Source organism: Myodes glareolus, chromosome 1 (assembly GCF_982192425.1).
Source record: "Myodes glareolus chromosome 1, mMyoGla1.1, whole genome shotgun sequence".
NCBI lineage: Eukaryota > Metazoa > Chordata > Mammalia > Rodentia > Cricetidae > Myodes > Myodes glareolus.
The window spans coordinates 22,900,306-22,924,246 of record NC_142026.1 but is presented as its reverse complement, the minus strand read 5'-3'; the positions used below and the strand labels follow the sequence as shown (position 1 = coordinate 22,924,246).

At 39.5% G+C, this 23,941-nt stretch overlaps 1 protein-coding gene across 1 annotated transcript in view; it reads left to right on the top strand.

The window, feature by feature from the left end:
- Nucleotides 1-23,941, top strand: part of Dock10 (dedicator of cytokinesis 10) — a 261,047-nt gene that overhangs the window by 13,835 nt on the left and 223,271 nt on the right. The window lies entirely within an intron of this gene.

Below are 23,941 nucleotides of genomic sequence, written 5' to 3'. Positions count from 1 at the left end.
TTAAGAATGAGAGGCCATGAATTTGAAAGGGAATTGGAGTGGTGTAATTATGCTTTAATTCAATTTTAAAAAGAAAAGAAAAATGATTAAAGGTGGAAAGAAAAAAAGTAGACAGTTGACATTTCCTCATGGGTGAAAGATGACATTGGACTTTCTCCTGAGTATCCCGCCATTCGTCCCAATCATTTGCATGTAATTTTGCCTTAATTGCAAGTGGTATTGGGATCTTTGAGTGGAAAGCATACAAAGCCATGCTTCATCTATGCTGGATAAAGGCTTCTGGTATGGCTGATCTGGCTGTTTTGGAGTCTCTACTGCCAGAATTCCCTCAGCCCTGCTCTGTAAGTAAGAGCAGTGAATTCAATGGTTCGCCAGAGTGAACTGTGGCAGAATCTTACTTTGATTTGTCACTGGACCTTGTGAGGAGGGACTAGCTGCTGCTCATATCTCCCCAAGGGAAAGAATTCTAACAATAGCTTCTAAACAACAATGTACAGTTTTTATTCATTAGTAGCAATTTGGATAATATAAACTGAGGGGCATGTAATTAAAGATCCCCACAACAAGCCAGTCAAAGACAGAAAGCCTAGTCTTGAAGTATTGACAAGCATGAACCTAATAAATAAGACAGGGCCACATAAGCACTAGGTGTTTCTGTGACCCCAGCTCCTTGCCGGAGTGGCACACTCAGGCCTTGTTGTTTGGCCTGGGATGTTAGTGTTTTTTCTGCAGAGATTAGCAGAGAGTATTTGATTAAAATGTAGGAATTGTGGGTCCACAGAGTTTTGATAGCCATTTGCTCCCAGTGCCACAATGGAGAGTGCTTGAGATTCAAAAGGAAGAGCAGGTCTGGGGGCAGAACATTTACTAAAGTTGTGTGATTTCATCAGTGCACACAAGTCCTGTTTTAATGATATTATTTGTACTGAAAAGTTGCCTTCCCTGCTTGAGGTTAGAGGATAGTCCTGAATGTTATATGAACTGTATGGCTTTCAATTTTAAAGTTCTGCTTTTTGATGTATTTGGGTCTCTTTTCCCATCTACACATAGAAAATGTTGTGCGGTTGTAAATAGAGACTGGATAATCACACAGGAACCATATTAATTACAACACTGCTTGGCCAACTGCTTAGGCATATTCCTACCTAGTTCTTTCATCTTAAACTAATCCATTTCTATTAATTTGTGTATTGCCACAAGGCTGTGCCCTACGGTAAGGTTCTGGCATCTTTCTCCCTTCAGCAGCTACGGGGCAACTGCCCAACTCTGCCTTCTTTCTCCCTGCATTCAGTTTAGTTTTTCTTGCCTGGCTATATTCTGCTCTGCCATAGACCAAAGCAGATTCTTTATTAACCATGATAATAAAACATATTCACAGTATACAGAGGGGAATCCACACAATGGGGTTCATTAAGTTAACAACTCAAATATAATGAATATAAGAATATAATGAAGAAAACAATAAGCACCCAAAGTCTCACTAACCACTAAACACACACACACACACACACACACACACCTCTGTACTCTTCAGGTGTTTATTTGGGACACTGTGTCTTTACAAAACATCCCACGACATAAATCTTAGCTAACGAAGAATACTTTAACTTTTTAACGTGTGTTCTGTGATTTAAGCTAAGTTTCATGTTAATTTTTTTTACTGGCAACATTATATACAAGTCCAACCTAAAATTAATGCTGAGAACAAGGAAGGAAAAAAATTGTGAAACTCCTCTTGATATTTTACAGTAAGAAAGATTTAAGCCTAAAGGGAAAGTTCTTCTGAAAAAGAAAGGAAGCCGAGCCACAGGAGGTACAGAGGGTTGTGGTCAGAAGCACAGGGTCATGAGACAGTTTCTAGGCCTGTGCTTCTACTCCATCTGCAAGTGAAGATATTTTGTGTCATAAAATGGAGGCAAGCAATTCTGCTTGTATTCCCTTGGACTCTCCAGCGAGAGTGAAGGCCTTCCACCCTGCAGAGGACTGCTTCTGAGGACCTTCCATAGGCTGCATCCAGCTAAGCTGAGCACACAGGCCTACTTCACATCTTTAACATTTGAGGGCTGCTATTCCCTATTGTTTGCTGAGACTCTGTGCAGGTCTGTCAAAAATGTGTGACCCCCTCTTTGTCATCCAGCTGAGAACATGCATCTCTTAGTCAGTGAATGTAGAAAGGACCTAGTTGTGCCTTTGGCTTTGAGCCGTTCCTGTGAGCTGAATTTTTTGTCACCAGATCTAATCACTGAAATGACTATAGCTGATCTCCCAATACCCTGAGAACTGACTGACTCTTGGCTGAACCTGGCTTGGTAGGATGTGGATTTTGTAAATGGATTTCCGTTGCTTCCGTTGCCAATAAACACAAATCTAGTGCTGAACCATATTGGTAGTGCATGTAGGTGAGAAGTTGGTAAAGGTCTGACCAGGCTATAATCAACGGGGTCAGCCTTGATTATATGAATGCATTCCAGAAAAATCTGTTTGGTGCTCATTTGAGTTGTCGTGAAATTTAGATCCTTGAGTTTGTTGGGTGAAAGAGCTTCTTTTTTTGTTGAATGTAGATGGAAGTCTAATTTTTTGGCCTTGGCTCCCTTCTTCCATTATCAAAGCATACCACGATGGGCCAAGTTCATCATATGTTGATGAACTTTCAACATATCCCTTTCACCCTTTCCTCTGCCTTCCTTTTTCATTTATAAAGATTTATATCATGGCCACCGAGATAACCAGGATCATCTCATGTATCTAGGTCTTTAAATCTACTTCCATCTGCAATGTCTCCTTTTCTGTGCAACTAAGTACATTCATAGGCTCTGGGAATTTTGGTATGGATGTGTTTGTGAGGTCCAGCACAAAGGATGTTCAGAAATACACTATAAAGAATAAATTCCCCCCCTGCTGTGGGAGTTCCTTCAGCCAATCGCCGCTGAGTTACCAGCCCATTGGGGCGTGGTCTCTCCCTTTAAAAAAAGCAGCGGCTGTCCTCCATTTTCTCTTTGTCTTCCGGCTCCGTTTCCGGCCCCTGGACTCCTTTCCTGTTCGCGCGGAGGGGCTGTTGTCTGGGACGGTAATCTGTAAGTTTTTTCCCCTTTGAATAAATAACCATTATATTAATCATAATTCCAAACTGGTGTGGGATTGTCTGTGACTTACGCCTTCATCTGGCGCCCCACGTTTGGTTGTAGAACCCCCCCTTCCCCCCCACTCAACTGCTTGCTACCAGCTCGGCTAGTCACGAGACCTCCCTCAGCTGCGGCCTGTGCCCTGTGTGTGGAGCCAGCAGTTCAGTTAAACCCCACGCCTCCCAAGCTCCACAGGCTCGGGACAGTCTCTGCCTGCCTGGTTTGCTCTTTTCTGAGTTGTTTTCAAATTTCCCTTGTAAGTGCGGCGCTTTAGTGGCGTGAATCAGAACGACTCGGTCACGTGGAGGCATACGCGGCTTCCGGGTTGCTCTTTTCTACCCCTGGATTCTGGGTTTCTGGTTCCGTGTATGGAATTGATTTAATTAAACTTTCTTTCTTGAGCAACTTATATTTCCTAGTTTTTAACAAATACTAAGGCAGACACTGAAACAGGACCTGTTTAAGTCACCTTTGCAGTGGTTCTAGTCGCAACTTGGCAACAGCGCCACCAACTAGACAAGAGGTAATATGGCAGTTTTTGTTTCCAACGCCAATTTTACTGTTTTCTTTATTAATACAATGGATTATGTCATGCAAGGTTTATATGACTATGGGAATATATTAATTTACTTGTTACTAGGTTTCAGTTTTCTTTTCAATATTTTATCATTAAGAAAGATACGATTTTTACGGACTAATATTGAACAACTAGTTGAAAGGATTAAAATTATTGAAAATCAGGGGTTATCTGAACAAGTGGATACTATGATAGACAAAATTGACTCCATGTCCAAGGGTACTAGGAAGTTACCTGAAAGGGTACAGGCTGTTGAATTTGACGTTCAGATGCTACCACAAAGTTTTGATAAGGTAACAGATAGAATGAACCTCCAGAATGGGAACCAAAAAACTGATACCTTAGTGAAATTACTAGAAACATGGGTAGGTCAGGAGATTCAGGATTTAAGGGATACAATGATAAAAAGATTAGAAATGATTGAAGAAACTATTGGAGCTGGTGAACAGAGTAAGAAGGCACAAGGACAGGATACAATGCCACCACCAGCTGTTAGAACTGGCTTACCCAGGGTCCTAACAACATACCCTGTAATTTATTCTGACAAAGGGTTAACTTCCAAAGGCTCAAAGGGAGTTAAAGAAGCTAGATGGACACCAATAGCAATGAATGATTTAAAAGAAATTAAGCAAGCTGTCGTTAACTTTGGCTTGCACTCTGCATTTGTTAAGGAAATGATAAGGACTTGGGCTTCTAATGTCAGAGCTACCCCCCATGATTTCTCTCAGCTAGTGTCTGCAGTTTTAGATGATGGGCCTTCCTTGATGTTTGGAATTTATTTCAGAGAAGAATCCAAACATATGGGACAGCAAGGAAGAGCAAAAGGTGTGGAGGTTTCCCAAGATCAAATTCTTGGTGTAGGAGCATATGCTGATCCACAGGTCCAAGCTCTTTATGATGAAGAAGTGCTGTCCTTATGTCACAAAGCAGCCTTGAATGCTTTGAATAGAATACAAGATCCAGCAAAAAGGGTCGAATCATATACCAGGGTTAGGCAGGGACAGAGAGAACCCTTTACTGACTTTGTGCAAAGATTAATTAAGGCTCTGGACATAGGGGTAACAGACCCAGAAGCTAGACGAATACTTCTTGAATCTCTAGCTTTTGAAAATGCAAATACTGAATGTAAAAAGATAATTGGGCCTTTAAGATCTAGATCAGCACCAATGGAAGAATGGATACAGCATACAATGAATGTTGAGATGTTTAGCTATAACGATGAATCCTGGGTAGGAGAAGCGATTTCCAAAGCTATGAGGAGACATCAAACTACCAGGTGTTTTAATTGTGGTAAATTAGGACATCTGAAAAGGGATTGCAGGCAAAGAAATCCTAGGAATAATATCTCCTCTGGGAATGACAAAAGTAGGAGATCTCAGCCTTCAGGTATATGCAGAAGATGTGGTAAAGGCCGACATTGGTCCAACGAATGCAGGTCAACAACAGACAGACAAGGCAACCCGATACCATCGGGAAACTCCTTGAGGGGCCTCTCGCAGGCCTCCAAGCCAAAAGTGGCCCAGTCATTCCCAGTTACAGTCGAAAATGTGTCTCACCAAGAAAATTAAAAACTCCAATGCCTGCCGTAAAAAGTAATACTGGTCTAAATGATGAATTACATGTGGAGAATGAGTCAAAAAATTCAGGAGGACAGAGTAAACGTATATTTTGGCAAACGTATATTAACGATCAAAGACCAAAGCTAAGAGTCTGTATAAATGGCATTTTTATTGAAGGCTTATTAGACACAGGTGCGGATGTAAGTATAATTACTCCAGAATCCTGGCATCCGAATTGGCCTCTTCATGAGGTAGATGTTCAGTTCCTGGGAATTGGAACCCTATCTCGTGTAAAACAAAGCACAAGATGGGTGGAATGCATAGGGCCTGAAGGGCAAATAGGAAGATTAAGGCCATATATAGCAAATATTGCAATAAATTTATGGGGCCGTGACCTGCTACAGCAATGGAATACCCAGATTAACATTCCTGTAGTTCCAGGAACTCACAATTCTGGGAAGGATATAATGAGGTATTATGGAAAAAGGTCACCAGCCATTCAGGCTGTACAAGAACACACAGCCAATAGTAAACCTTTAGAGGTACCAACAGCCCTACCTTTAAAATGGCTAACTGAGAAGCCAATATGGATCAAGCAGTGGCCTCTAGCTGAAGATAAGTTACAGGCTTTGGAACAGCTGGTACAAGAGCAACTAGATGCTAACCATATTGAAGAATCAACCAGCCCTTGGAATTCTCCTGTGTTTGTTGTAAAAAAGAAATCTGGTAAATGGAGAATGGTGACAGATCTAAGAGCTGTCAACAAGGTAATTCAGCCTATGGGTCCGCTACAATCTGGAATTCCTTTGCCTTCTCTATTACCAAGAGGATGGCCTCTTATAGTTATTGATTTGAAAGATTGTTTTTTCACTATACCTTTGCAAAAAAAGGATAGAGAAAAATTTGCCTTCACAGTGCCTACTTATAATAATTCTCAGCCTACTAGGAGATATCAATGGACTGTCCTCCCACAGGGGATGCTCAATAGTCCCACATTGTGTCAATATTTTGTTAATAAGCCACTGGAAATAATTCGTAAGCAATTTCCCAAGTCCATAATTTATCATTACATGGATGACATTTTATTATCTGATTCAAATAAAGATACTTTGGAAAGTATGTTTGAAGAAGTAAAGAAAGTTTTGCCTAGGTGGGGATTACAAATTGCCCCTGAAAAGATTCAAAGAGGAGATTCTATTAATTACCTAGGCTACAGAATAGGGTTAGAGAAAATTCGAACACAAAAGGCACAAATTAGGAGAGACCGGTTACGGACTCTTAATGACTTCCAAAGATTGTTAGGAGATATTTCCAGTCTACGACCAGCTGTTGGGATAACACCTGATCTAATAGTTCATTTAAACAAAACCTTAGATGGTGATAAGGATTTGAATAGTCCCAGAAAATTGACAGATGAAGCAGAAAAGGAACTGACAATGATTGAGGAAAAATTACAGGAGGCACATGTGGATAGGGTCAACCCGAATCTTAGTTCCATCCTAGTCATACTGCCTTCCAGAATTTCTCCTACAGGGATTTTAATGCAGAGGGAAGATATTATTTTAGAGTGGATATTTATACCTCATAAACCAAGTAAAAAATTAAAAACTTATGTAGAAAAGGTTTCAGAATTAATTATAAAAGGTAAACTGAGACTTCGTCAACTAGCAGGTATAGACCCAGCAGAAATTATAGTGCCTTTTACTACTGAGGAAATAAGAAAGTTATGGGAAGATAATGAACCATGGCAAAGAGCTTGTGCTAATTTTTTGGGAGAAATTAGCAGCAACTATCCCAAAAGTGATAGACTTAACCTCATAAAGAGAACTTCTTGGATTCTTCCTAGAATTGTACGTGATGCTCCAATAACTGGAGCTCGGACATTTTATACCGATGCAAATAAATCAGGGAAAGCAGGTTATAAATCGGAAGAATTGAGTAAGGTGGAACAAAGCCCTTATAATTCTGTCCAGAAGGCAGAATTATATGCCATTCTTATGGTGCTAAGGGATTTTAAAGAACCTCTTAATATAGTTACAGATTCACAATATGCAGAAAGAGTTATCTTGCATATTGAAACCGCTGAATTCATACCAGATGACACAGAGTTGACTTCATTGTTTATCGAGGTACAGGACATAATTAGGAATAGGCTTTGTCCAATGTACATAACACACATCCGGTCCCATACCGGTCTGCCTGGGCCTCTAGCACAAGGTAACGCTGAAATTGACCAATTATTGATTGGAAGCGTTCTGCAGGCCTCAGAATTTCATAAAAAACATCATGTCAATAGTAAAGGCTTAAAGAAAGAGTTTTCCATTACATGGCAACAAGCTAAGGACATTATAAAGAGATGTCCTACTTGTTCTTTCTATAATCAAACACCGTTGCCTGCAGGGAGTAACCCAAAGGGTACTCAAAGGAATGAGATCTGGCAGATGGATGTGTTCCACTTTATGGAATTTGGTAAATTAAAATATGTACACCACACCATAGACACGTATTCAGGTTTTCAATGGGCAACTGCCCTGAGCTCAGAAAAGGCTGATTCGGTAATCACACATTTATTGGAAGTTATGGCCATCATGGGTATACCTGCACAAATAAAGACAGACAATGGTCCAGCATATGTATCTAAGAAAATAAAACGCTTCTTTGCTTATTATAATATAAAACACGTTACAGGTATACCAAATAATCCTACAGGTCAGGCAGTTATAGAAAGATCAAATCGTACTATAAAGGATATGCTAAACAAACAGAAAGGGACGAAAGATACCCCCAGAAATAGATTGCATAATGCTTTATTAACCTTGAATTTTCTTAATGCTAATGAGAAAGGAACAACAGCAGCAGAGAGGCATTGGATAATGGAAAAAACTTCTGAACTAAACCAACCTGTTTATTTCAAAGACGTGCTGACCTCTCAATGGAAGCCAGGAGATGTGCTACGTTGGGGAAGGGGTTTTGCTCTTGTTTCCACAGGAGAAGAAAAATTGTGGATACCATCAAAATTAATAAAGGTTCGATTTGAAGAGGAGAAACCTCTTGGAAAGGAGAAATGACAGCATCTACAATGATGATAACCATACAGGTGGTAAGAAAAGCATATAGAATGGGGGCAGGGTTCTGTTCTTATCTCCACAGGAAAACACTCATCTTTGAAAAGTTCAAGGGACCCTGGATATTTGAATACTGACAGATGGAAAATAACGGCCCAATAGGGACTATCAAGAAAACTGAATAGGTTCTGTAAGTACCATATACTAAATCATATTTCTAAATTTATAGAGCTGGTTTTAGAGTTGGACTCTGGCTCAGTCCCTCTCTAATTCCAAGCCTGTTGTTTAAAGAAAATCCCAGAGTTTCTGGAGTTTCTGTCTCATGTCAAGAGCCATGATATGGGACAGAAAGAAATATGAGTTTAGAAAACATCTTTACTTTTCTTCATATCTATCATACCTTCATTAAATATATCTATCATGTCTCTCATTGAATATAGGTATTCATGTATATGTCTATATAATTAATGTTTAAGTTTTCCACAATGAACAATGAGTTTTTCCTACAGTGACATTTGAAGTTTCCAGGAAGAAGATGGGGCCCCATAACAACAACTCCACCTGGTTGATATGACGTCATGATACTGATAGCGCTACTACAAGACGTGTTTTGGGTACCAGCTGCACAAGACGGTTCCAACGTGCTGAAATGGTGCACATCTTGTACAACATTCTGGCCAGACCTCCACAAAATACTCAGAGACTATTTGCAATTTTAAAAGACATTGATCTTGAAATTTAACCATCATTTTACTTTCACAGGATCCCCCAGAAAGAACGTCGCCCCCATGACAGCTGGAAGTAATTCTAGAGAACGACGTCCCCTCTCCCAATAAAGTTTGTCCTTGGGTTTAGGGACATCATTTAGGGGTTGGTTATAATTAGTATACGGTTGAGGGTTGGGGGAGGAATTTTATAAGCACAGGAATCCAAAAAAAAAAAAAAAAAAAAAAAGGAGGGATAATTGGATTATGGGACAAATAGATTTGTACTTGGGAGTTATTGCTTTTAGACAAACATATTGGTATCGATTCTTATATATTGATACAAAGTTAAATTATGTTGACTATTTTATGCATGCATGCTTCATGCTTCTACCTCTGTTTAAAACATTTTTATGTATTTGTATATATATATTGTATTGATATATGTATATTTACCATATTGCATTGTACACTTCTACCTCTGATTAAGATACTTATATATTGTTTATGTATTGATATATATTTACCATATTGCAATGTATACTTGCACATTGTTTATATTTGGAGGTCTCATTGTCCTCATTTATTGCACACTTGTTTATTATCTCAGTCTTTAAGTTAGATAGATATTGAGAATTATATAGATCAACAGTCATCTAAGTTTGTCATTTATAATTAGACTAATCAGGTTCTTTAGATATATAGAGATTATATTCAGTATAGATAGATAATCTTCAACCTCTTCAAAGAGCTGTAGAAAATGGCTTTTAATCTAATTCAGAGTTCTATGGTAGGGAGACACAATCACTCCTGGCAACACTGATCTATGCCCGAGAGAATGTTGAGCACCAAAGACACTCCACCTGGAGCCTTTCTTCTTGGCAGAACTGGCCTTTGGGTAAAGAAATGCTCATACCTCAACTACTGACAGAGTTACAGAATATCCGTAAATGGATAAAACAAGACTGTCATATCCTGCCAAGACAGGGTAAGATAGTTTTGAAGTTTCTTGCCTTTGAAAATGGTATGTCAGTTACATCAGGCCTTAGCCAAAGTTGGTTGCTTCAACGCTGCAAATGTGACTTTGGGTGTTTGTCCAGGTAGCCAGTTGTCTCTGCGATTTGTTACATGTTCTGGAAGTTGTTTGATTGCACTTCCTAATTACTCAGATAACATTATTTCCCTTCTCAGATCTTCGATGGGATTGAAGATTATATAAATGTAGTTACTTTCCTTTCATGACTTGGCCAAGTTATTTGTTATACAAGACTTAAGCTAGTTAGAATAGGATATTTGTATTTATTGTATATAATTTCGTAGGTTTGTACTTATTGTATATAATTGCGTAGTAGGCTTAGAACTCTCTTACTTAAACAAAAGGGGGAGATGCTGTGGGAGTTCCTTCAGCCAATCGCCGCTGAGTTACCAGCCCATTGGGGCGTGGTCTCTCCCTTTAAAAAAAGCAGCGGCTGTCCTCCATTTTCTCTTTGTCTTCCGGCTCCGTTTCCGGCCCCTGGACTCCTTTCCTGTTCGCGCGGAGGGGCTGTTGTCTGGGACGGTAATCTGTAAGTTTTTTCCCCTTTGAATAAATAACCATTATATTAATCATAATTCCAAACTGGTGTGGGATTGTCTGTGACTTACGCCTTCACCCCCCCTCCAAGAAGTGCTTTCTGATGCAAAGGCAAAGTAGAAGAAACAGGGACCATGGGCCATGGGAGGGGGTCACTTGTAATCAGGGTAGATCCCCCCCACCTCATTTAAACCTCTCTGAAGATGTTCACAGAGTTGCCCAGCAGTGACTACAAACCCAGTCAAGCTGACAATGAAAGTTCACCATCCTTTTCAGTACTTGCTCTTTTTCACCTAGGCCACCTCCCATGAGTTCCTAGTTGATCTCAGCCTTTTCTTTCTATGTCTCCACAGCATTGCAAATAGAATAATTACCCTTAACCACAATTGCATAGCCACCGCCTTGTCTTATCAGAAAGCTATAGATCTGTTACAGTTTCATAAATGAGTCCTAGTTGGATGGACAGGCAGCGATGTATGTGTTATTATGGCTGTTTTGAGTGTTCAAAACACTTCATGTCATGCTTGAAAAGGGCATGAATCACAAGGATCATAATGAACATTCCTTTTTTGCCTTACTTACATGCTTTGATGACTACCTGCTTTCTGGAAACAAGAGACCAGGCATTCAAAGTTCAATGCCTTTGAAAAAATAAAATAGATTCAGGTGCTTTTTAAAAAAGGACCTCATTTTAATTATTGCCTTTCAGGGAAATAATAGAAGGAAAAATGCATCTTGGGCTTGCAATTTCTTTAGTTTTTATAGTGAAAAACCCATCATTTCTAACATGGAATTTTTAGTTCTTTAATATTTCTTTCCTTTTGAAATACTTTCCCCCCCAATTGTGGTGAACCATTCAATTAGTTATTAAATTTGTGTGTGTTATGTATATGTGAGGTATGTATGTGAGTCAGTGTATGTGGTATGTGTGAGTGTATGTATGTGGTGCTTGTAGGTCTGAGGTATGTGTACATGGGAGTGTATGTGGTTTGGTGTGTGTACATGAGGTATATGTGTGGGAGATGTGTGGGTGCATGTGTGCACGTGATGTGGGGGGTTGTATGCTACATATGCGTGTGTGTGAGAGAGAGAGAAAGAGAGAGAGTCTGTGTGTGGTTTGGTGTGTGTGGCATATGTGTATGTAATGTTGTGTGATGTGTGTGTGTATTGTATGCTATATATGTGTGTGAATGTGTGTGTGGTTTGGTGTGTGTGGTGCTTGTATGTGTGATGTGTCCGTGTGCGCAGTATATGGTGTGTGTGAGTGTGTGTGTGTGTGTGTGTGTGTGTGCAAATGAGTGTATGTGCAGTTTGGTGTGCGTATGGTATATGTGTGTGTGATATATGTGTATGTGTCATGTGTGTGTGCTTGTGTGTCATGTCTGTGTATAGGTATATGTTGTGTTCATGTACTTGAGACTGACCAGCCAGTAAGCTTCAGGATCTGTCAATCTTTGCCTATGTTGCACCGGGATTACAAACATACTCTGCCGTGTCCGCCATCTTTTTCATGAGTTCCACATATTGAACTCAGGTCCTCATTCTTGGAATGAAAGTACTTTCCCAGCTGAGCTACCTCCTCAGGCTTGCACATGAGTAATTTCTAGGAGTTATGCAGTTGCTTGGAGGAACTATGAAGACGTATTAAACCATCCTCTTGTACCACTGAAGGTCTTTTATCTCATGTATCTAAATCCATTATCCCTTGCTGCCTGGGTTGAAGGCCTGTGTGCCATGTTTGAGCATCTGCGTACGTCGTTTACCTTCCAGCCGCAACCTTTGTGTTTGCTCTTCTACCCAGAATTGTCCTATCTCTACAATCTGCCTTTTAGATTTGTTTTCTCTTGTCATCTCAAGGAATCCCTCTCTGGTGCCCTAGGAGACTTCTGAGTCCAGGAAGCTTCCGTCGTGCAGGGTTTGTCTTTTTTTTGTGATAGACACCTTTGCCAAGAGCTTCAGTATGCGGTGATGTCCTGTTCTTGAATCGGTTGGTAGTGTGTATGCTGTTTGAGCCATTGAGCCATTTCCACCTCATTAGCTTTCACCTTTTGCCTTATACTGTTTTCTAGACCTTCTTGTGCACAGACATGGAATTTCCTAGGTTAAAATCTTCTTCAGCCTTAGAAAGATCCCAGAAAGGATGTACCGCTTCCCACTCTCATAGTCCATGAAAAGATTTCTTTGTACCATTGCCTTGATGATAAACTTATTGTCAGATTTTGGTTTTTGACAGTTTGGCAGGTGTGACTTGACTTTTTTATTTATCTTTCCCTGTTTAAAGGGTACAAGACCTTTGTACAGGTTATTCTGCTCTTGGGCACACTGACAACTTTGTCTTGGATGATTTGCATGAAACGGCAAGTGTGTCAAAAGTGAATGTTTAGAATATTAGAAGTTATTGTGTAAAAGCAAATCTATTGGTTTTATTTAGGTTATATTCTGTTAGTATTACCTCCAGATGATGCTGGTATTTTGAAACAGGACAGCTTTGTAGGCCTCTGTGCTCAGTATAAATCAGTCTTTAGAAAATCCTCGTAATGAGATTCACAGCAAGAAACACAAGCAGGTGCCTCCATTTAAGAAATTTTCAAGCATTCCCATTTTTGCCTAAAACTAGGGACAAAAGGAATATTTGGGCTACACACACTTTTCCTGGCCCCAAGCATTTCTTATGCAAATGCTGGCATATTTAAATCAAACCAAATTGTACATGGCATCTTAGTTAAGTGGTTTAGAACAGCAGACCTGCGAGGTAGATTGTAATTTCAAAGCTTTAGGGTTTTTGCTGAAAGAGAATCTGGTGGTCGAATTTAGGAGCCTTTTAAAAACTTCTCTGTGACTTTAAGACTTGATGAGGAGTTAAAGACTTGGTGAAGAGTTAAATTCTACATGACTACGAACATCTGTGGTTGGGGAGTGAGGTTCATGTAGGAGATTCAGTTTCACTCCCACATGGGTGCTAGAGATGACAAGTGTGGCATGTGGTGTGGAGCTGGTTCAAAGACCCCAGGGTGCAGGTTCTGGGTGACAGTGCTAAACTCTCCAAGAGGTTAAGGACGCCTGTGTCAAATTAGAACAAGAGCAATACCATAGAGTTGTTATGTCTCGTGCCCAACATGGTACCATTTTAAAGACCGAACTACAATCCAAGTTCTGAATCTCACAATTCAGCCACTATACTGTAAAACGTTGTGTCGATGCACACCCAAGCCCGTGCGCACAGGCATTAGAGTGTTATGAATTTGAAGCTGTGGTGGGGAAAATACATAATTAGGAAAATGTGATCTAATGTTACTAAGTATAAAATCTAACTCGATTTGCAAAAACAGCAGCGCTGGGAGTGTAAGTCAGTGACGAAGTACTTGCTCAGTGTGTCTCAAACCCCTGGATATTATCATCAGTTCACCCCAAAGTCAAAAAGGCCAAGCAGTTTCTTCACAAAATAGTACGAACTGATTGGAGTAAATAGAATCATAACTTTGTGCTTTAAGTTATCCAATACGTGGGTCCCATCTTTGTATTATCTGATGAACTTCAGGCTGGCCCAATGTGCTGACATCATAATCCATCTCTGGCTGTCAGGAATGCTGAAGGACACAGGCACTGGCAATGCTTGTCCCAGCAATGATCTGGGGAGAGGGACTTTTACCCAGCTGTATTAGTTGTTGTCTACATTGTGATCAAAATATCAGAATCTAGGCAGCTTGAAGAGAGAATTTATCTTGGCCTTTGGTTCTAATGGGAAGTAAGATTCTATCGTGGTGGGGTAGCATTGACAGCAAGCAGCAGGCTTGGAGGCAGGACCAGACAGCAACTGAGAGACAACATCTTCACTGACAAGCATAAAACAGAGAATGAACTGGAAGTGGCCCAGAGCTATGAGCTCTCACAGCCCACAACCAGAGATGTATATCCTCTAGCAAGACTGTACCACCTCCCCAAACAGTATCACCAAGTGGGAACCAAGTGTTCAAATACCCGAGCTTAAGGGGGACACTTCTCACTGAAATCACCACACAAGCAAACAGAAGCAGCAAAATGATATAGTTCCTTCTTCTACTTCTGTCTCAACCAATTAGTGACAAAAGTGAAAATCTGACAAGATGGAAACCTCTGAATATTTGGGATTCTTAGAGAAACCTGGTACAGGTACGTTAGTGTAATAATTCCAGGAAAATGGAGTCGGCCCAGGCATGGAGGGGACAGGGTCTTTGTGGAAAAGTCCAATCCTCAACTTCTTTTCCTGACCTTTCTTTCACTTCTTTAGTGACACATTTAAATAGATACCGATTAGCTTTTAAAAATAGCAAGGGATTGCTTGTATGAGTAATAAGGTATAAGCAATCATTAATGGTCATCCTGAGTTAGGCAGTGTCGCAATTGGAGTGAGGCTGCAGAAGTACGTGCTTAGGAGGTATGAGCAGGAAAGATTTATGTAATGATAATTTAACAGGTATTTAAATGTTGGTGTACAAAAGAGTTCCACAATAGCCCAAAATGGAGTATAACAAAGGTTTATTTATCTAGGTGTAAACTCACAGAAAGAGTAGTGATCTACAGTCATCTGCATATGCTGAAAACTGGAACCAAATCCAGCAGTTAAGAGGTCTTCTCATGCTTTTTGTCTGCATTTATATTATATGAGATCACCCTCAAGGTGGATTGGCATCTTAAAAGCTATTGGCTGAAGGAGTCCCCACAGCACTTTCCCCTTTTGTCTAAATAAGAGAGTTCTAAGCCTAATACAAAACTATATACAACAAGAACAATATCAAGTATTGTCTAGGGAAAAGAAAAGGCAAAAACATATATAAAATTTAGAATTACAACCATCATGAACAATATTAAGCAAGAAACATATGCTAAATATTTCAATAGTTATTCTATCCTAAGAAGTCTAAGTCTTATATTAAAAATGACTTGTCTAAGTCATGAGAGGAAAGTGACTATGACTATCTAGTCTTAACCCCATCAAAGACCTGAGAAGGGAACTAATGCTACTTGAGTAAAGAATAAGCACAATCAAGCAACTTTCAAAAGGTGCAAGAAATGTCAGAGACAATCAGCTACCTGGACAATCACCCAAAATCTCATTTGCAGCATTGGGGCAAACAAGTTTGGCTAAGGCCTAGAGTTAAGTGACAGACCACTTTCAGAGACAGGAAAATTTGAAAAACCATCTTACTCTGTCTTGGCAACGTTTGGCAATCTTTTTGCCTATATCCTGCTTGTCTAGTCTGGACACCATTCATTTTGTCAGTGATGGAGGTGGGGGCAGTTCTTTGCCCAAAGACCAGTTTTGCCAAGAAGAAAACAAGCTTCAAGTGGAGTGTCTTTGGTGCCCAGCATTCTCTCAAGAATAGATTGGTGCTGCCAGGAGCAATCATGTCTCATGTCAACAAAATACTAAGTTATTTAAATGCCATATTCTATAGTTCTTTGAAGTGTTTGAAGATTGCCTTTCTGTGTAGAATACAATGTCTATGCATCTAAAGAACCTGATTAGTCTAACTATAAGTATGATAAACATGTATGACTATTGACCTATAATTCTTAATACATATAGCTTAAAGACTAAGACTTCATGTTAAAAAATTTTTAAAAATCTCTAAACAAATGTGCATCAAATGAGAACAATGACCTCAAAATATAAACAATATATAAGTATTTGATCAAAGGTAGAAATGTATAGTGTAATATGATAAACATATACTAAAATTGTATCAATATGTAAAATATTTTAAGCAGAGATAGAAACATGCATGCATACAATCTGACAAAATAGCTTTGCATAGGTATAGAAATATTGTAAACAGAAATAGTAACATTTTCAATATAACAAATATAATTTGAATTTGTATCAATAGATCAAAATCCATACCAATGCAAAATATTCAACTCTATATCATATCCCCCTTATTTATTTATTTATTTATTTTAGAAATTGACTGTGACTATTAATCACTTACAGTCAACCACCTTTAAATGAAAACAAATATTTACAAACAATCATTTTGGGAATTTGGGTGTAGTTGTCTCCAAACTACTTCCTGCTGTTTGTTAAGCAAAGTAATTTTAGGGTTCACAGAGAACTTTTGAGGGGTCTTGTTCCATCAAATCACATTAGCCTGGAAGATAAACAAAGGTTCCCATCCACTGTAGAAACAAAAGCAGAACCTCTTTCCCAAAGTAGTATATATATATATATATATATATATATATATATATATATATATATACACACACACACACATATATATACACACACATATATATATATATCTTTATACTAAAATTTTAAAGTCAAGATACCTTTAAAATATGCAAGTTGGTTTGCTTAGCAGCCTGCCACAGAATCAAATGTCTCTCTGCGGTCAAAAAATTCAAAACCACAATAAGATGCATAATCCAGACTCTCTGAGTATTTTCCATCTCTACGTAGCTTATTTTTCTTTATTCCTTTAATCTGCGACTGCAGTCTTTTATGCTACTTTTACTGTCTCTTTAAAGACTTCATTTCTTTTTGTAAGTACTATACTCTTCTTTCTCTTTCTCCCAAGCCTATGTACATTTTTAAACATACTGTGTCTCCTTTAGAGGTCTTTTATGGTCTGAATCTGTCTTACTGTGTATCTGAAATCTTTTTCTGAATAGGGTTTTTTTTTTTTTCTAAATGCTAAGTGTATGTGACCATGGCAACTCAGCTACCAAGCCTATTTGCTCTGCCCAGTTCAACATGGCAGAGGGAGGTATGTTCACCACCTCGGTGTGCCATACTCACCTCCCAAACTCCAGGGATGCAGGGAGTCTACATAGCCACCAAGCAGCTAGTAGCACACTGCTCTCAAACCCCATTTAAGTGCAGGACCTCCCAAAGGAGCCAGAGTTTGTGCTGCCGGTATAAAGAAGCCCTGCCTCTACTCACCACCAGCAAAATGGAGCCTATCTGGAAAAAAAAAAAATGCAACTAACAAGAAACTACACTTGACTCCTGTTTTTGAGGGTCTAAAAGCACCCCCTTTTTTTTCTTAAGCTTTCTTTAGGTCTTATGTGGATTCATGCCCCCAGATGGTGGGTGCCAATTTGTTGGGTTACAATAACACAAAATGAAATATAACAAAGGTTTATTCATCTGGGGGAAAACTCACAGAAAGAGTAGCCATCTGCAGTCCTCTATGTGCGCTGGGAACTGGAACTGAATCCAGCAGCCAAGGGGCCTGCTCATGCTTTTTGTCTGCATTTGTACTTGAGACCACACCCAAAGTGGGCAGGTATCTTAAAGGCTATTGGTTGAAGGAGTTCCCACAGCATTAACCGACTGCTTGTTACTTGCCATATGTCATGATGGACACAAGCTAGACTCGTTTCTATTTATTTTCTTGTAGTTGAAAAATGTTACCAAGCGGACCACTTAAGGGACACAAGTTCAGCTCATCAAGTTGTTGTTACATGGTTTGGACAGGGGGCATGTACTGGATAAGGGACATACCGCGGAACAAAGCAGTGGCAATTCTTGTCACAGTTACATTTTTCTGTAAGGCTAAGTTCTACAACCCCCAACTTTAGCAAATCCCCTTCATCATTGTCTAGTTCTCCTCAAAAGTTCCTGAAAGCCAGTGTGCTATTCTTTTATAGATAGCCTGAAAATTAGTCTATATAAGCAATATTCTGTATATTATATGCTTTTCAACATGCTTGGAAAGTTGCTTTCACATAAGGATGAGTGTGTGTGTGCGTGTGTGTGTGTGTGTGTGTGTGCGCGCACGCATGCATGCACACACGCATGTGTATGTTGCATGTATGTAACTGTGCATATGTAACCCAGGATCCTGGGAAATGAAGACGATTTCTGTTCCTAAGTAAATATCCTAATGCATGTCAGAAGTTGCATTTCTGAAGGTGTAGTGTTTCTAACAGTGGCAAGTAGTGTTCTGTTTATCTCTCATCGAGATGCTCAGAATATAGTTTAAAAACTGCATCATCTTGTGTCTGCCATTGAGCTGATAAATTATCCTCCAGGATTTTAAAAGAGCTACCTCTACTCAGAGAATAGAAATCCCCCAGAGAACAACACAGTAATCGGGGTAATTTTTGTTCTTTTAAGTAGTGTTATACAGTAAAGATATTTTTTAGAGAATAATCATGAGCAACGTATAGGAGAACGTTGCCTTCTGAAACTTGTGAGTTGCTCATTGAGTTGTTTGGCAGGAAGCAGACGCTGCTTGGCAGCTAGCTCATTGTCCTGCTGCTCCACCAATGTGCTCGCCATATTTTACCTTCAGCTCCACTATGACTCATCTGTACTGCTCTGTAGACTATATGGACAACAGAGGAGCATTAGTGTGTATTTCATTCTCAATAAACTGTCAGGCGCCTACAGTGAAAAGTGTTGTGACTTACCTTTTAAAATGTTTTATATTTTAATATCTATTTTTAGACCATTCACTTATGAATCACTAATGGGAGTGTTCTGGACTAGGAAAGGAAAATAGCAGCATGCTGTTGGCAGTTTTTAAGTTCTGAGAGGCTGTGGAGCTCAGTGTTCTGTGTGTTGAAATAAAACAGGTATGTGTGGGGTCTTTGTCTCTGACTCTGGGCTGGAGTCATAAGTCCTTAATTCTCGAGAACACATGTGGGCTGCAAACATGTTTGAAATCTATAACCATGTCTTAAGAGCCTCCGCCTGTTGGTTCAGCTTTGACAACTGGTCTCATAGCTGGTCAGAAAGCATGGGAACCAACCTAAATCATACTCTGATTTTGGCTGCTGATCCCGAGCTTAACAATCGTGAAATCGCCATACCAATGCTGTTCAGAACAAAGACTGAATTTTTGATCATATTTTTTTTTCATCCTCATATTCCAGCTTGACACAAATGCCAGGGCTAAAGGCAGGGTCTGTGAAGCAGCCTCCAATGACGAGGGAGTAAACACTCAGCTTCAGAATGAGGGATCGAGCATCAGGGGGATGAGGAGCAAACTAGGATGCTAAAGGAAAACAGTAGGCATGGGACAGCTAAGGACCCGGTGGGATACAGGAGGGACCAGATGCCAGAGTGATCAAAGTGAGTACAAAGAAGTGGACCGAGCGGGAGCCTAGGAGCCTGCAGTGGGACTGGGTTGAGGACTTGTATCTTAGCCAGGAAAAAAAATTAAACCACACTCTCTTGAGCTTTGAAGCTGCCAGTCCCCAAATCTACAGTTGTTGTCTTTTGCCTAGCTCTGAGAGTGTGTTTCAGCTCTTAGGAACCCAGACTGTGTGTTCATTGGGGTGTGGTATTTCTCCATATCTGCTCAGGAAACAATCACATGGTGTGGTCAGAGTGACAGCCTGAGCTCATTCCCAGTCCCCGCCCCCACATAATAGCAGGGGTCCTGCAGCTGTACATGCATGCATGCAGAGAACCGGAAGAGCAAATGCTGAGCACTGGTCCCCACTGTGGCCTAGCCACAAGGCTGTTTTTCTCTCTAACCAAACTCTCAACATCTCTTAAACAACCCATGAGAAGGGACTTAGAAGATGTACAGCCTCTTAAAAGGATTGTTGCTCTCAGTGCCATAGCTATAGATCAGTGTCTATGACATCTGGAAAAGGCCTAGAGCGTCTCCACTTCCAATGATGACTTGTTTCCTTCTATGAGAACCACTTCCCTAGAGAGAGGCTGATGTTAATGACTGGTGTCAATCTGCACCTGGATTTAGGCCTTCAAGAAATGCCAGCTCACTCTGCATGAACCGTAGAAGATCATTTCTCCCTTCCATATAGTGGGAAAGCAGGTGAGCTGTTTGGTTCACTGGTTGATATGATATCAAGACTAGGATGGAAGAAGTGCTTGCAAAACAAAAATTATAAAATGTTTCCAAATGCACAGAATTCCTTTTTAACATATACAAATACTGCATTTCGAAAGCACGGTAAATGTCATGTCATAATTTTGCTTAAAGCTTCTACTTTGCTATTAAGAACTTGTCAAGTAGAGATCGTAGGACACATATGGGACAACTTTGCTGTCACTATAAGCAGAGTGATATGGAGGCCCAGGGAATGGGGACTGGCAGCCAGACAGTGGCCTCTGTTTTTTGTTGGCAGGGATAAAGAAAAGCAGATGCAATTACAAAAAGAATGATGGCCCAAACCAGGATTACCAGGATAACTCAGTCAACACAAGGTTTTGTTTGATTGAATTTTGCAGATGATTTCATCAATGATTAACCTAACTTCATTAGGGGGATCTGAAGGGAGAGCTGGCACAAGCGCATCCAGCAAGCCCAGCCTAGCCTTTCCTTTTCACTTCTTTTTGTTGCTTTACCAGTAGGCGTCTTTCAGTTACTGACTTCTATGGTGAGCCATAATCAAAGCAGAAAAAAAGGAATAGGAAAGAGCTCAGTTTAGAAATCAAAAGAAAATAGACAAGCTGGAGAAGTAGCCATGTTGAATAATTAAATTACCTTAAATGTTTTATGCAAATAGCATGCAAATCCAACTCTTTCATTCTCTCCTTCTCTCCCTCCCCCAACTGCTCAATGTCATCTTTATTTCTACTTCCATCTACGGAGCATGAAGGTCTTTGTTTGCGTAGCGGGATTTTCCCAGGGGCTAAGAAGTCTTCCAAATAGAATTTAGAATCCTAAACTAATTTTTAAACATACTGATAATCCAAAACCAGGAAGAATATATTCAGAAGGCCCTAAGCAGGAGTGAGTGACCTTCTCTTCTCTTGCCATTTCCTAAAAATGAAATTATTGAGTAAAAGTTAGATTAGGAAATTCTTTTGAAGTTTTTTTCTTGATTTAATTTCAGGTCACCTCTTTTGCCTAGAGCTGGAGAAACTCGGATATTATAAGGAAAAGAATTTATCATATTTGATGTTTTAAAAAATCACCACCTCAATTTTAATTATTTAAAAAAGATATTTGCTTTCTTTTTCATGGAATAAACCTTACAATGTTTACTTTAAAATGACTTTAAAAATATTTTATTTGTTTAATGCAGGGGGCTGGAGGTATGTCCACATCACTATAGTGCCTAAGCAAGCCAGAAGGGAGCTGGAACTAACAGGCAGTTGAAAGCAGTCCTAAGTATATCTGTGCACCATGCGTCTGCAGCACATTCGTTGACCAGAAAAGAGCATCAGGTTGATGTGGGAAGTCCTTCTGTGTATGTGTTGCTTTTATTGGTTAGTGAATAAAGCTGTTTCGACCAATGGCTTAGCAGAGTAAAGTCAGGCAGGAAATCTGAATGGATATATATAGAGAGAAGAGGTGAAGTCCAGGAGACACCATGTAGCTGCCGAAGGAGAAAGGCCCCTGCTGGGACCTTACCTGTAGGCCATAGCCTTGTGATGATACACAGATTAATAGAAAAGGGTAATTTAAGATATAAAAGTTAGCCAGGAATGTGCCTAAGCTATTGACCAAACAGTGTTGTAATTTATACAGTTTCTGTGTGATTATTTGGGTATGAGCAGTTGGGAAACGCACAAGCAGTCTCTGTTTACATCAGATCCTCATGGGGCAGGAGCTACAGACAGTTGTGCCACCATGAACCTGGGAATTGAACCTGAGTCCTCTGGAAGAGCAGCCAGTGCTCTAAACTTGTAAGGCATCTCTCTGGCCCCAAAGAACTTTTGTATATGATGCCAAAGCATAAATAAAATAATAAAATTTGGCATCTAGATCAATTATTTTCAGCTTCTCATGTACATTGCTATAGAAAAATTCATAACATGACATTTAAAAGGTAAATTATATAGTAGTGACACGGTTGCTAGGCAGACCCCTTAAGTCACCTGAGTTAAGATGAAGGGACCATAATATATTTTCACAGTCCCCAGAGTGGTACATGAGTGATGTGCAGTGAATTTTAGTGTACAGGGTCTCATTCAAGCCTTGCAAATCTCTGTAAGAGAAAAATGGTATTTGAGTAAAATTTATAGTTCAGAGGGGCTTGTCTTTGCTAACAATTTCATTGGGCTGACATTTTGATGTGCCTTCCCATTTTCTGTGCATACCAAAGTAAAGATGGGTAAAATATCAAAGGAAAATTGGCAATAAATATCTGTAATCTACATATACATCTTCTTGTGGTACTAAGAGTGGAACAGAAACAGCCTAGAGCTAACTGAAGTCAATTGCAACCCGGGAGGCATTTTATGAACAACCGGAAGAAGAGAACTTGAAGCTTCCAAATGTAAAGAATTGCAAAATAGAACCGTCCATTACTGTAATGTTATCCTTGTACACTACACACATGTATTAGATTACCGCACCATATCTCATAAATACACACAATTATTACATGCTAACTGAACTAAAAATTAAATAAAAAGCATTAGCTCGCAGGCTGATATTGCAGAGCATAGCAGGAAAATAATCAACATGGAAAAGAATCACGTTAAGTCAATAATCAAAAGATTAATTTAGTTCTGATCACACATAAATGAAAACCTAGAAAACGTCTCTTTAAAAGTAAAATCTACCCTGCTATCATAGAAAATGGTGCTGTTGTCTGGGAACAGTTTGGTCACACAAATTTCAAGGTGGCATTATTCTAAGAATGAGCTGTATGTTGGCTATCTTCCAACAATTGTAGGGGTAATATAAGGAAAATTTTTTGTTTTGTTTATTGGCTTTATTAGAAAGCTTTTAAATGACACTTATTAATAATTTTATAAAATATGATAAGCTTACAGTATCATGGGCAATCATTAGGTGTTCAGGTCTGAGCACCCAAGAGCTGAGGCTTTTTTTCATGGGAAAGTCATTGATAGAGACTGGTTTAGGGCCCTGCCACTGATTGCTGCATTGCTGTTGGGAATGCAAGCTCACACAACCCTTTTGGATGTCAGTGTTGTGATTTCTCAGAAAATTAGGAAGCAAGCTTTCTCAAGACCCAGTAATACCACTTTTGGGTATATATCCAAAAAATGTTCAATTGTGCCACAAGGACATGTGCTCAACTATGTTCATAGCAGCTTTGTTTGTCATAGCCAGAACCTGGAAACAACCTAAATGCCCCTCGACTGAAGAATGGATAAGAAAAATGTGGTACATTTACACAATGGAGTATTACACAGCAGTAAAAAATAATGACATCTTGAATTTTGCAGGAAAATGGATGGAGCTAAAAAACATTATTTTGAGTGAAGCAACCCAGACACAGAAAGGCAATTATCACATGTACTTACTCATAGGTGGTTTTTAAGCATAAACAAAGAAAAACAGCCTTCAAATCACAACCCCAGAGAACTTAGACAACATTGAGGACACTAAGAGAGATTTACATAGATCTAATCTACATGGGAAGTAGAAAAGACAAGATCTCCTGAGTAAATTGGGAGCA